Here is a 13,418-nt window from a genome sequence, read left to right as displayed (position 1 = left end):
ATCCAAAGAACAGTGCACCTCGGGAGCCGCAGCCTCTGAGCCCACGGTCGGCAGCTCACCCTAGAACCCCACGAGCTCTTTGAGGCTCAGAGACTCCTCACCATCACCCTTAAGCTGCCCCCTTGCCAAATGCACACACACAACAACCTGACCTTGGGATAAGAGGAACTCAGGGGGCCACAGTGAAAAGAAAACACACAACCACTCAGAATTGCTCCAATCTTACGTATTTAGTTTTGTGAGAGAAGTGCATTAACTCCTTCCTGGCTTGGCCCGGTCCAAACCAGCTGGCTTTGATGGAAACGTGGCTTAGAGCACCATGGCTTTCCACGTATGGATAGCCGAGTTGACAATTTTGCTTCTCTGAAAAAATGCCCTGTTGATGCTATCATACTATCAAAACGTCAATTGTGAATACTCTTTAACCCAGCGGTTTGCCTGCTAGAAATTCACCCTACAGGTACTCTCTTACAGCAAGCAAAGGCAACACTCGTTGATTTCTTTTTGCTGGCGAAAAAACTGGATGAAACCAAAATGGCCCTCAACGAGAGTCTAGTTAACCAATGGCACCCCGCACGGTGGAAGAGAGCGCCCCATTAAAAGGCTCAGCGCTCCTCTGTGTAGTCCTGTGGAAAGAGTTCTAAGGCGCAATTTTAAGTACAAGAAGCCAGTTGAGCACAATGGCTACAGTGTGATCATATTCGTGTGAAACAAGAAGCATATGCATTTTGATCACGCAGAGAGCGCTTCTGGAAGCTGCATAAGCATCTGTTCACAATGGTTACCCCTGGGGAGTGAAGCAAAGGCTCTAGACAAAGGAGAGGGAGTTTTGTATCCGCCATCACACCCTTCTGTCTTCTCTTTTAAGTAACAGTATGTATTAATTTAACACGGAACAAGGTGCCCGTCCCAGAGACGCAAGAGCTGCCGGAAATGGCAGCAGGTATCGGTCAGCCAAAGGTGTACCGTGAAACGAGGGGTCGCATAAAGTCAGTCATGCTGTAAAGGTCAAGAGGCATCGACAAAAGCAAGAAACGCAACTCCTAGATTGCTCTCACCCATGGCTGGTGAATAGTTCTAGTAACAGGCAGTATCAGCCTGGGGGGACCCCATCAAATCCAGGGGAACGTGTGGCAGGGGATCTGAGGCTTCCAGGATCTGAGGCCATCACCAGGTAAAAGAGTCCAGAGACAACGGCCTGAGTGTTGAATTACTGTGTGGACACAGAATGGGCAGAAAGGGGATTGGGGCGAAATGGTACAGGAACCTGGGGGCGAGGTTCGGCGAGCCCCTGGGGACCGGGTGGGAGACGTTGCGATCCGAAGCAGCCTCACAGGCAGTACTGCACACCTGGGAGAGCCCACCGGGGCCGGGGGTGACGGAGCGTCCAGATGGAAGCCAAAATCAAGCTGATAAAGACGTGAAGAGCAAACCTTCCTGACTTCTGCTCCCCTTCTGTGTCACGGTCTATCAGACACCGTGTTGGGGGGCCTGGCCAGGGGTGGCGGGCAGGGGCAGGCCGGCAGGGGGCCACCACCCGCAGGAGCACCGGTGTGCTTGGAAAGAGACCTAACGCCCTGTTCTATCAGCCAGGTTGGGCAGGGGCAGGGGAACGCCTGCACCATCATAGAAAAACCAAAACACGGCAAGACACAGAGACAATAGTCTTTTCCACTACCGCCCTCGGGGGGAACAGAGGGGGACAGGGAAGGATTCTTGAATGCGGCCGGGCCCGGAGTGAGGGGTTCCCAGAGCCAGAACAGTGTCTTCTGACACAGGCCGGTGCCCTTAATTGCCGGGCTTCTGTTTTGCTGCAAGCGGGCTGCAAATTGGGAGCCAGAAATAAAGTCTCTGGAGCGGAGGGGAGAGGCTGAAGCTGCCCCCAAGGGCCTTTCTTCCTGCTGGGCCCTTCCTTGATTTATTCAGAGCACTCAGCCTTTCCTCTGAGTAAATACTGAGCAAATATTTTAAAACCACCGTTTAAACAGTGTGGAATTATTAGCTCGTCTCCACCCGGCCCCGGGCACGGCCGCTGTGCTAACCGCATCCCCCAAGGCCTGCGGGTGGGGGAACGGCCCTGGGCCCCGTACACTTCCGGTGGCGGCACGGCCATCTTGAGAGGAGGCCACGCTCGGGCTGTGCTCGGACCGGAAGCTGCTGGGGCCGGAAGCTGCTCAGGCCGGAAGCTGCGTGGCCAGTGCCCCGGGCCTCCTTTTGGGCTAAGCTAGAGAAGGGTAGATGGGCATGGAGGTGTCCACAGGAAAGTAGGAGTGGAGATGCCATGGAACTTTTCAGACCCAGAGAAGAAGGAGAGCTGTGGTAAGGTGACTGAGGTGTTGTCTGAAAGTCTCCATGAAGAAATAAGGAGAAAGGTAGAGGCAATGCTGAAAGGAGGCTGCCCCCACCACGCTGAAAATTTCTCTAACAACGTCGGGAGTCCTGAGGTTCTTCTCTTGAGGAATACAGTGGTCACTGCCTTGGAGGTTTTGGTTTAGAGCGACACCCTAGAAACCAAGTCTGCTTACCGATCTCCTGCACAACCTGCCAAAGGGGCACAGTCAGAGCCCTGCCTGAGATGCGCTTTCACCCTTGGGGCTCACGGGAGCCGTCCAGCCTTGGCTAGAGAGGGTGGTATGAATAGCCAGAACCCCGTAATATCCAGGGCTCAGTCGTCTTCTTGGCCTCCTCAACCTCAAATGCGGTGAGCACGGCTCCCTCTCAGCTCCCCAGCATAGAGCTGCTCAGGACATTCTTCCACCAGTCAGACTAGAAATACCAGAAAAGCAAAGAGAGCTGCCCTCAGAGGCAGCCTCGGTATTTTCTTTCCTTTTGGCCGGTTCAATTTTAACTAGAAACTGGAATAATAATTATAATGATACATGTTTACAGGTTTTAACTAATTGATCCCTTGGAGTCCTCTTCTAGGGGGAGAGCATTCTACCCACCTCATACATCAGGAAAACAAGAAGCCATATGGTTGGGCTGGGCTGGGTGGTCGCTGGTGTCAGTAGGAGAGTGGAGACGCTGGCTTCAACAGTTCTTGACTTCTTGGCCTGTGTCCAGATCGCTGGGCCTTGCAGCCCCTAGAAACGGTAACACATGAGAAATTGACATGGACCAGACCATAAACTATCAGGAGCAGTTGGGGTTCCTTGGGAGGGTGGGTTCTGTGGCCCTACCTGTGCCTGTTTCTCTTGGAGAGACAGGCTTGGTGAGGAGGAAAGCCCGATTCTTCAGGAGTGTTTTGCTCATCTTTAATTACCAGTTAAAGCAAAAACATTCTGTAGAGAAAACTCCACTTGAAAGAAAACTCCCACGTTACTGTAAAGGTTTCATCTTTCCCTTTTGAATTCCAAGATCTGCAGCCATATAATCCAATGTTGGCCTAAAAAAATATTTGTTTATAGAAATACCCACATGAGGTATTGGGGACACCAATACCAGGGCATGGAGGTGGAGCCTGTATGGTAACCCCCAGCCAAATCCCTCAAATCAGCTCTGACCTACTTATCATGAACCCTCTTACCCTGTTTTAGCAAGTGGTGTCTAGATTTTCTCTTGATTCTACCTTCTCTATCTGCCAGCAATAGTTTTCTCAACGAATTAGGGTGAGATGGTGGGTGTAGGTGAGGGGAGAAGGGTCATAAAGGTCTTCAATGGTCATGACTATTTCAAGGTCAGGGAGGTGGTAGAAACAGAGGGAGGCGGGTTGGGAATCCTCCAACCCCAACAGATGAAGACACACACACAGAGGCATGCAAGTCAGCAAAGAAATGCAGGCTGGGTTCCCAAAGAGAAATGCTTGTATTTTTTATACAAGTGGAGGGTCAAGTACAATCCTTTCGGAGTATAACAAGGCAGGTTGCCAGTCCTGTTGGGAAGCATAGCCTTGCAGCTCAATAGATTTTCCCTCTAAACCCACAATAGGCATTTACTTAGTCTTGATCCCATATCACCTGGTGGTGGTGTCCAATATTTCATGTGGGTGTCCTATTTCCCTAATTCACATGTAGGCTTTTGAGTAGGCGGGACCAGAGTTTTCATAATCAATATTAATTAAAATGATTGATCAAACAGTTTCCCCTTGTGTGTTATCAGCTGAGGGACATAAACTAATTTCAGTTTCATTCCTATTGCTTGATTTCTTTTCATCGTCCCAAGTTTCCTGTTAAGGCCCAAGCTTTAAGAGTCTTCCCCAATGCAAAGAGCACATCTGGGAGACATGTGTTTCATTTCTTTGCTTTTTCACAATGGTAATTTTTTCGGCTACTACAGGAAGCTCGTGGATTCAGAAGTACAAGGAGCCCCACCAAGGCCTAAGATGATATCCGCTGATGCTATCAGCAGGTCTGAATGCCAACATCTGCTTAAAGAGTGATTGCCCTGAGAGGTTCATTTGGTTGGTCTGTTTGCAGGTGATAACCTCATATTGAAGTAATTTCTCCCCACCAAAGGGTCTAGAATAGGTTCAGTTGTAATCTATTTTATGTAGTTGTGACTGCCTTAAGAAACCTGGAAAGGGTTATTAAGAGTGTGTGTCTAGGCAAATGGATAACTTTTCCAGCTCAACAGTCTGTGAACACCATTAGTTGCCCTTGAAATGGTTCTCCAGGAAGTGTGGGCTGTTAATAACTCTGCCCCGATGCTCCTATGTGAGCTGAACAATGAGATAATGTATAACTTTGCAAGTAGCCCAAAGTGCTCTGAATTGACAGCCTGCTCAGGGAGAGGGAGATGTTGTGCCATCCTATACCCAGAAAACACTACCAAAGCACCAGTGGAAGATGACCAACTTTCTCTTGCTCATAGATTGATTTGTCACTCTTGTCGATGGGCCAAAGAATGACAAACTGATAGACCATGGCGCCGGATACCTTTACTGGCTCAGAAAAGGGCTCCTTGTCAGTCCATCAGAGGTGCTAAGACAACTCAGGTGGCAAGGGAGAGAGGATCCTTTCATCAATAGCTATTAATTGACTTTCACTTTGCAGGAACATTTTATATTAAGTGTTTGGCTGTAGAAAGAAAAATATGCCCTCAGGATATTCTAGCTAGGCAGATAAGGCCCAAGATTGAAAAGCTACCTAAGATACAAGGCAGTGGAATATCTACCCTTAGGGATAATATTCAGTCATTACAGTGAATCAAGTGGATCCAGAAGTACTGAGAGCCAAGTGGAAAAAGGCCATTGGCAGAACAGGATACCATCTACGTAAAGAGGAAAGCAAAGCACCTATGTGTGTAATGAACATATGTATATATGCAGATGCATAGAGGGGATAGGAAGAGGAGACACCAATGTAGAGACAGAAGTTCCTTCTGGGGAGGGAAGTGAGGTTGGGGGAGGGCGGTGAAAGACACCTTTCATATTTCTACTCCACATACTTCTGTATGGAGTAAATTATTTAGAACAAGAAAATACGTATACATTTCTTATGTAAAAAAAAAAAAAGGAAAAGAGTGTAAAAATGTAACAAAGCAAGTACATGAGAAACACCAATGGGTGACCCCAAAGGTTAGTGCGGTGGTCTCGTAAGCTCTTCAGCTGCCCCTTCCACCTTCTCCTGGTGTTCAGAACCCGGCTTTGCTCAGGAATGGGTGCGCATGTCTCTGGACACACCTGAAGAAAACCAAATGGTGATGGTTCCCATCCCTCTGCAATGATCTCTTGCGTTTGACCATATGATATAATCAGGGCCAGTGAGATTTAAAGGAATGCCCAGGGGGCTGCTGGTTAAGCTTTGCTCTTAAAGAGAGGAGCAAAGGGGACAAAGTGCTCCTTCCTTCTACTGGATATCGCAGTGTCTGGATTGAGTATTGGCACACAGTACATGCAGTACGACATGCAGCAGCCATCTTGCGCCTTAGGAAGCTACCCCAGGGACCAAGCCAAACACTGAGGATGCTGGGAGAAAGACGGAGAAACTGGAGTCCTTGAAGACGCTATGGAGCCACTGAATCAAGCTACCCAGAGCTGCCCTGCCTCAGGACTTCTGCTCCAGCGAGAGAACACATTTTTCTTTTGGTTGAAGTGGGACTATCCATTACTTGCAACCCAACTCAGCCTGATGGACTTATCAGTCAGCTGGAGACCTGTCTGGGTCCTCAAGCCCCTTGGGCACCTCTGAGGGGACCTTTGGCCCTCAGCACCACACCTCCTGGGCAGTAGAACATTCTCCAGAACAGAGAAGGAGTCGTGAACCCTTTGGGCTGGGAGGAGCCTGGGAACTCATCCTGAGACCGGGGGACCCATTCCCCTGGCATGTCAGCGGGTGAGGAGAACGTCAGACAAATAGCCCCAAAGTCTGCCCCTGGGGGTTTTGATACAAGTTCCTAACAGAGGCAGGAGCTACACTCGGAAGGCCAAAAGAGCCATCACAGCCAAATGCTACTTGGAGGAAACGTTTCCTTTCCTCGGAGCAGAGAGCCCCTCGGCGCTTCTGGAGGAGTGAGATAGGAGGACCTGAGCAGATTCCCAAGAGTGGGAATTGAGTGTGGGGTTGGAGGGGTGGCTGCCCAGAGCAGGACCACAGCCTTGTGGAGCCCGGGCCAGGCAGCAGTGGACTTGAGCAGGCTGGAGGTGGCTCGCAGCCGCACGCACGGGGAAGAGGCGAGAAAGGCTGGGAGTCGGCCTCCTGCAGGTGTTCCCAGGACCCCCCACAAATTTCCCCAGAAGCGATGATGGTTTTGATTGGTTTGTAGAGGAGTCTACCTGAATTAAACTCCAGCCCCTAAACTGGTATTGATTTAAAATGTTTTACACTGGGGTGATTCCTTTTAGTGTGTTGGGGCTCCTGAAGGGAGGGCAGGGAAATGAAGTCTTACTTACTGTGGTTGCTTGAGGGGGAGAGAAGGAGAGAGGGAGGAGAGGGATGATTTCTGGTCCTAAACCTGGTCCTAAGGAGGGGGTGACTGGTTTCTACTTGGGCTCTGAACACTCAACCCTGCATGGAGGTATCTGTTTCTTTTCCTGGTCTCACCTCCAGCTTGAAATCAATCACCTTGCTCACTTCTTGGAGCGAAGTCAAGGAAGGCTTACTGTTAAATCACAAACTCTGAGAGGGGGTACAAAACCCAGCCCCGCTTTCAAACTACTCTGTGGCACTCTAAAGTGACGTGACTGTGCTCCAGAGGCCCCAAACGCTCAGCTCCAACTTCATTAAAAAGATTTCCCCACCTCACACCCAGTAGGGTGGCTACTATATATATAGTTATACATATAATATATATAAGAGAAAAATTAAAAAAAAAACGTGTTGGTGAGGTGGTAAAGAAAGTGGAACCCTTGGTCATTGCTGGGGGCGGGGAGGACATAAATGGGTGCAGCCACTATGGACAACAGTATGGAGACTCCTCAAAAAATTAAACATAGTATTACTATCATATGATCCTACAATTTCACTCCTAGATATATATCCCCCAAATTGAAAGCAGGGACTCAAAACAGATACTCGGATTCCCATGTTCACAGCAGCATTAGCCACAATAGCCGAACAGTGGGAACAACTCGGATGTCCACCGATGGCTGAATGGAGAAACAAAAGGTGGATACGCATACAACAGAGTGTTATTCAGTCTTTGAAGGGACTGAAGTTCTGATATATGCTACGACTCAAAAACATTTTGAGTGAACGAAGCCAGACACAAAAGGACCAGTCGTGTGATTCCATGGTTGGGAGGTACCTAGAGGAGTCAAATTCATAGAGACAGAAAGTGGATTAGTGGCTTCCAGGGGCTGGGGAGGGAGGCACAGGGAGTTAGTGTTTAATGGGTACAGAGTTTGTGTTTGGTATAATGAAAAAGTCCAGAGTACTCAACGTGGCTGAATTGTACCTTCAAAACTGGTTAAAACGGTAAATTTGATGTTACATAAATCTTGCCACAATTTTACTTTGTTTGTTTATCTTTTAAGTGTTTATTTATTTATTTTGGAGGGAGGGAGGGAGAGAGAGAGCGAGCGAGGATGAGCAGGGGCGGGGCAGAGAGAGAGAATCCCAAGCGGGCTCTGCACTGTCAGCGCAGAGCCCGATGCGGGGCTTGAACTCACGAACTGTGAGATCACGTCCTGAGCTGAAATCAAGAGTCGGACGCTTAACCGACTGAGCCACCCACACGCTCCAATTTTACAATTTTAAAAATTAACATAATATTTAGAATTATTAACATTAAATAAGAAATAAATTAATAATGGAAAACTGTAATAAAAACATCATAAGCATTCAGATAGTCAAAAAATACCCCGTTTATACATTGGAGACCACCTGTGTGTTAAATTGGGCTTCCTTCTTGCTTTCTCTTTGTGGCCGCTCAGGAATCAAGTTTCTCTCAGCATTTCTCTGAGGGAGTTCGCATGTATCACAAATATGCCAGGGGTTAAGAAGCTTGTATCTCCCGCCCTAATCTTTTAAAAATTCAGACCTACTCTTATCCACTCAGATAAAATTGTGGGAGCCTAGCTGTAACCTGCTGTCATCACAGCCCCCGACCCAGTTGTGTAAAAACACGTCTGATGTGCCCAATCATTTTATATTTGTTACTTATTTAAGTTTCCGATGCATCACGCATCACTTTGATGTTTCTGAATAAGAACACAAACTACCATTAGATACTGTCAGTGCTCTGCTTTGGAACAGAAACTTCCCTCTCTCTCCTCTTTCAAGTTTAATCAAAGAGCATCTTGACACAGCCATCTGGAACTTGCTCTTGATTTTCGTATTCATCAGAACATACGAACGTCATCCATTTGAACTCATAAAATTTTGCAAATAAAATACCATGTTCGTTTCAAAAATGGGGGTTGCTATAAGATTGGAATTCCAAAAAATTTCTGCTGAGGGAGAAAGTTTGAAAAGCACCGTGTTTGCTCAAATCCCACTTGGTTCAATTTGGTAAACATTTATTGAAGTCTCTGTTCAATTATTAGCTGAACTCACAGTAAGTTCATGGGGGAAGCCAAGGAAGAGAGTTAAATTCACATTGCCTGTAAGACAGAAATGCTCTTTACATTTTAAATGGGTGGGGGAAAATCAACAGAAGAATAATTCATGACACATGAAACCTTATGTGGAACTCAAACTTTAGTGTCCAGAAGCAAAGTTTTTTACTGGAATACGGTCACACTTATTCACTTTTATATTTTCATCACTGGTTTTGTCCTACATTGCAGAATTGACTAGTTCTGATAAAGACCACCTAGTCCTGAAGCCTAAAATGTTTACGATCTAATCCTTTACGGAAGGAGTTTGCCAGCCCCTGGATTAGACAATGGCTATACCAAGTGTAGTCTGAATATCAAGACCTGAGAATCCCACCAATAATCTTGACGTTCCCAGCACTGGGGAATGTTACTGCAGAGTCACTCAATCTGGGTCAGCGGCTCTCCAGCTTGGGCAGAACCAGTCCCCAGTGGGACATCCAGAAGCGTGTGGGCATAATTTCTGTTGTTACCATAATGGGAATACCATGGGTGTTATGTGGACAGGGACTCGGGATCTGAAACATCCAACGATGCGTGGGACAGACCTACCCAAAGCTGTTCTGCCCCAAACATCAATGGCACATCCATTGATAAATAACGATCCAGATAATCACTGTGATGGTTAATCTTACATGTTGACTTGACTGGACCACGGTGATTGGACATTTGGTCAAACGTTATTCTTTTAACCTTGAGTAAAGGAGATTACCTCCATAATGTGGGTGGGCCTCCCCCAATTAATTGAAGGCCTTAATCAAACAAAAAAAGGACTGGCCTCCCTGAGCAAGAAGGCTCTTTACCCAGTGATAGCCGTTGGACTCAAACTGCAACTCTTCAGAAAGTGGGATGTAGAAATCTGTTCCATCCGTTCCCTCAACTCATTCTGGTCAGCCTTTCTTGCTCCCGGGGAAGGAAACCCGCTGATGTTGACGCCATTGGCCAGAGCGGCTTCTACACTGCTCCCAACCACTCAGTTCCGTGCTTCCCCACGGGAGAGTTCACAGAGTACAGAGTCCTGAGAGGACGTGTGAATCAATGCGAGAGCCACAGGCATCAGAGACAATGTCTCAGAGACCTGGAGCTGTTGTCACAACTCAGCCCAAACTAGGTGGCTTAAAACTATAGAAGTGCAGGGGCGCTTGCGTGGCTCACTAGGTTAAGCATTTGGCTCGGGTCATGATGTCACGGTTGGGGGGAGTTGAACCCCGCGTTGGGGTCTGTGCTGACAATACAGGGCCTGCTTCGGAGTCTCTCTCTCCCTCTCTCTCTCTGCCCATACCCAGCTTGCTCTCTCTCTCTCAAAATAAATAAATAAACTTAAAAAACTTTGTTTTGAGAACAAAACCAATAGAAGTATATTCTTTCACAGTACTGGAGGCTGGAAGTATGAAATCGAGGTGTTGGTGGGGCCACGCCCCCTCTAAAGGCTCTAGGGAAGGGCCTCTTTGGCGTCTGGTGCTCACCCATAATCCTCCGTGCTCCTTGGCTTATAGACACGACATTCCAGTCTCCTCACCCGCCCGTCTTCGCGTGGCCATCTTCCCTCTGTGTGCTGTGTGTCCAAATTTCCCTCTCCTCACATGGATGCCAGTCAGTGGATTAGGGCCCACCCTCCTCAGTATAACTTGGTCTCAACTCGATCATGTCTGCAAAGACCCTACTTCCAGAGGAAGCCACACTCCCAGCTATCAGGGGTTAAGGTCTGATCATCTCTTTTGGGGGGACACAATTCCACCCGCCACAGACACGGACTCCATACAGACTCTAAACAATTCCCCAGAAGCCACAAAGACGCCACTTAGAACAACTCCTCCCGAGGCCGGCACAGCCCCACCCTCCAGCCACTCGTGTGCACACAGGTGCCATCCCAGAGGCCCAAGGCAGAGAACAGAAAAGAAGTCATCCGCTTTTATTAGACGTCTGGCAGAAGACCCAATATGTCTCCTAAAATGCTGCCCTCCTGGGGGCCTGGGTGGCTCAGTCGGTGGAGCGTGCGTCTCTCTCTGTCCCTCCCCACTGCTCACCTCTGTCTCTCTCGCCTTCAAAAACAAAGAAACATTAAAAAACAAAACAAAAAACCCAAAACACTGCCCTCCTTTTACCTCTCCCCACGGAGCAGGCTCACGGCTCTGCTGAGCGGCTCTTGTGGGATGCGGTAGAGGCTGGGCACTGGAACAGCAGCTCCCTCCAGTTCCTGAGTCCCAAGCAGTGGCTTGGGGGACAGCCAGACTTGCCCGAAAAGCTGTCATTTCAGAAAGGAAGGGGAAAATCCACTTTTTTTTTTTTTTATAGGCACTGAGTACCAAAGTTTAAGAACTTGCCTATGACCACAAAATGTCTGAAGTGGAGCTAGTCTGTAAAGATCAGCCTCTTCTTAAACCAGCAGCCCCTCCAACGGGCTCCTGGCATCAGCTGGGCTACCTTGGGCTTGCTTGGGAGAAGCCTGGAATCACATGGCCCCGGCTGGTTTGCAGCTCGCAGGGACGTGGAGGGAAGAAAGGAGAACAAAGGGAGGCAGTGGGTGGAAACATTTTCTAAAGGTGGTTTCCTCCCCTCCCGGCTTCCCGATACACAGGAGGCGAGAGTTAAGGGGTTTGCTGAATATCTATTTAGCACAGAAATACAGCCTCAGACATAGCATCTTGTAACTAGAGCCACGCAAACCTCTACTTCTGAATGTTCCCATGGCAAAGACACAAATTTTCACAACATTCCAAGAAAATCCTGAAATTGAGTCCTGTAGATGGCTTGGAATTTTTTGGGCCAAGGAAATAATATTCCACGCATCAGAGGTGCATCTGTGTGGGCAGATGTCTTGGGATCAGCGGAGGGAGGGAGGCCCAAAGCTGGTGGTCACTGCTGGGGTGGGGGCCAGAATGCAGGCAGGAGGGCGAAGCGTCCCCTGTGGCAGAGAAACTGCTGGGGGGGAGGGGCAAGACCAGAGACGGGGAGCAGCAGGGTAAGGACTCAGGAATGCATTTCTCTTCCCCATCCCCACCCCCTCCTTCTCCATGGAAATGGAAGCATTGCCATGATTTCCCAACTGAAAATCACGCTGGAGAATGTTTAGTGTTTTATGCATGAAGGCCGGTGGCCATTATCATGCCCTCGGGCGTCAGAATTTTCTATCAACAGCAAAATGTCAGCTAAAAATATCCCTATCAAATCATTATAGGGAGTTTATTCATGTCGTAACTTTAAAAATAAAGGCCTGGGCCGCCAAGCAGAATCTCTGTGCTCCCCATTGTGGATTAAACTGATCCCAAATGGAGAAAATGGCAGGCTCTCTGGCACCTAGGTTTATTATAAAATCCGTCTTCTTTTCATGTCCAATATAATCAAGGCAGCCACACCCCACGCTCAGCCGGCCTGGCCTTCCTTTCCCCAATTCCAGACCCCACTTTATGTGAGAATATATATAATTACCCTGGTGGACTCGGAGCCTGTCTTGAAATAAAGCGTCAGAACCCCAGGGGACCGACTCAAACCCAAATCGTGCACCCTGACTTGGCACCCGTGTCCTTCCTTGTCAGCTCTGGTTAACTTGGGGAGGCACTGAGGGCTCCCCGGGATGGGCGGGGGGGTTTGCAAACATTCCTGCCCCAGGCCCCGCAAAGGCCTGAGGAACAGAGACCAGAACTTCCTCCGGCCCCCACCGCAGCCCCTTTGGAGACAGAAGGGTAGCCCTGCCCATTCCGGCTGCCCTCATTTTCACAAACGCCATGCAGCAGCCTCTGGAGGCCGTGGTGATATATGGTGCCTTCCAGAGAACAGGATACAGATGCGTGGGGGAGGGTAACCCGAGCACAGTCCAAGAAGATGCTTCTGTCCCCGGAGTTCAACACATAAATTACAAACCACGATTTCAAATTTGAAGGAAAGTATTGACATTCCTCTCTTTCCCGAACTTTGGCCTTTTGTGCTCCAGGTTGAGTTTGAGAGGAGTGTAGCTTTCGCCCAAGATGACTTCTTCCCATCCTGTTTCAGTTATCTGCTGGGTCCTCCACAAACAGTGAGGACGTCTGTCTCTGTGACCAGGTCACAAGCAGCGAGGACCCTGCCTCTGCTGCTCGGACGCTGGCCAGCCACGGATCCGTACTACTCATGCATGGTCTTTCCTGGGAGCAGAAGGAATTCGGGAAGGGAAGGGGGAGTTGGGACGGTGCACACACAGACAGGCAGACATCCAAAGCCAGAGACCGACCAGGGCATTTGGTATGGGCTGTCCCCCTCCGCGCCCCACCTCGGTCTGCCCAGCATCACTCGGTGTCCTGAATGGACACTTTCCTCACCTTGTGCCTCTACCCTCCCAGCTACAGGGAGCAGGGAATGAGCCTGAGGGCACCCAGGAATCCCACGGACAGACAGCTACAGGCTCCATCACCCTTTGCGTGTGTTGGTCCTTCTGACTGTACAGAGCAGACAGACGGCATCAAATAAT

At 48.9% G+C, this 13,418-nt stretch overlaps 1 protein-coding gene across 1 annotated transcript in view; it reads right to left on the bottom strand.

The window, feature by feature from the left end:
• CLDN14 (claudin 14) overlaps positions 1 to 13,418 on the bottom strand; it is a 57,547-nt gene that overhangs the window by 29,872 nt on the left and 14,257 nt on the right. The window contains exon 2 of the mRNA XM_045036631.1: positions 2,946 to 3,083. The gene's annotated coding sequence lies outside the window, so the exon portion shown is untranslated. The remainder of the gene's footprint in view (positions 1 to 2,945; positions 3,084 to 13,418) is intronic.

The sequence above is a fragment of the Felis catus genome, chromosome C2 (genome assembly GCF_018350175.1).
Source record: "Felis catus isolate Fca126 chromosome C2, F.catus_Fca126_mat1.0, whole genome shotgun sequence".
Taxonomy (NCBI): Eukaryota; Metazoa; Chordata; class Mammalia; order Carnivora; family Felidae; genus Felis; species Felis catus.
Note: the sequence above shows the minus strand (reverse complement) of the source record. Positions and strands in the feature narration are given on the sequence as shown.